A 1,532-nucleotide genomic window follows, 5' to 3' on the forward strand; every position below is an offset into this window, starting at 1 on the left:
CCCTAACTGGCCCGCCCCTTCCCTTTTCCCTGTGCACGCTGGGTAATGTAGTTCTTCATAGCCATTGTTTGAAGCAAGTCTTTAAATAAAACTACAATACCCATCATACAATGGAACAGGGGTGGTGCGTTTAATTAAAGCTGGAGTCAGGAATCTATATAGTTGTAGAGGGACTGAAGCGGCCCATTGACTGAGCCCTGTCTCTTCACAAAGGCGGGTTTATTGCTGCCCTCGCAAATTCTTGACCCTGCAAAGTCGTTTGACCGCCGTGTTGAATGGCTAATTGGCTAAGCCACTTGGTGCTGCGGGTCTGGGTTACTGCAAGGGGCTGGGTGTAGAGGGAAGTAAATGGGCCATGGAGGCAGGTGTTCCTGCCGTCACGTGAGTTGTAAGCTGGCAGGGATAACCTACCTCTGGCTTTTTGCCAGTTCGACTACAACTACTAGAACCTCCAAAAGCTTTGAGCTGAAAGGCATTGGGTTACTCATCCCTGTCTTGGATACAGAATCACTCAGTCTAACTGCCTGGGAACTTTATTTTGCATTAATACACACCTTGCTGCCCTTTAGCTCCTGTTAAATGGCAACTCTCCACTCTGCTACCTTGTTGGTAGCATGCGTTGGGTGCAAGCAGGCGATAACCCCTTACAGTCCCAGGGATTTCATTTAGAGAAATACTTGTGAAATGACATTGGATCCTCTTGTATTTACAAGGAGTGCACAGTAACTGGCATTGTGTGTATGGTAAGGCAAGATGGTGTCAATGATGGCGCTGTGTGGGATATTGTGCATAGCAAGATGGGACTAACTGTGAGATAGTAGGTATATAGTAAGGCAAGTTAATGCCAGATCTGTGTGAATTGTAGTTTTCAGCCATTTTGGAAGTAAATCTCCCAAGATCTGCCAACATCTGAACATTGTAAGGGGCCACAGAAAATAGTAGGAGCTGCAGGCTGTATTATAGATTATGAAACTCAAACATGAGGAAGTTTGTCCAGGAGGGTTGCCAGGTTGGCACTTTTTCTGCCAAAATGAAATGGCCAGTGGCAGGTTCCCAAAGTACAAACCCACTAAGGTTTGGGGCTACTTTTTGGTGTCTAGGTGAGTTTGTACTTTGGAACCATTGCAAAGTTTTTTTTCCCTTGAATGTACTCAGTCTCTCCCAGTACTCTCTCCCACTACTAAATTCAGCATGCAATGAGGCTGACTGATGTAGTGACACAAAGGGGGGAATTCACAAAAGTGAGAGAGACCTTTTTGGAGTAAAAGTGGTGGAAAAACTGTCGGAAAACACTTTCTCCAGATTCACAAACAGAAATCTGCCTAAATAACGACTCAACCGCCACTTTTTCGTTTTTGGTGAAAGAAAGACGGTTTACAGACACTTTTGTGGATTTGTCTTTTAAACGACATTTATACGACGTTTTAACAACATTTTTTCCTGACATTTTCAAAATGGAGTAAAGCTCAGTGTAACTCTGTTAGATCAATTGTAAGCTCTTCTGTTTTGTTTGGTTTCACCCAGTCTCTATT

This window comes from Xenopus tropicalis, chromosome 7 (genome assembly GCF_000004195.4).
Source record: "Xenopus tropicalis strain Nigerian chromosome 7, UCB_Xtro_10.0, whole genome shotgun sequence".
Lineage (NCBI taxonomy): Eukaryota > Metazoa > Chordata > Amphibia > Anura > Pipidae > Xenopus > Xenopus tropicalis.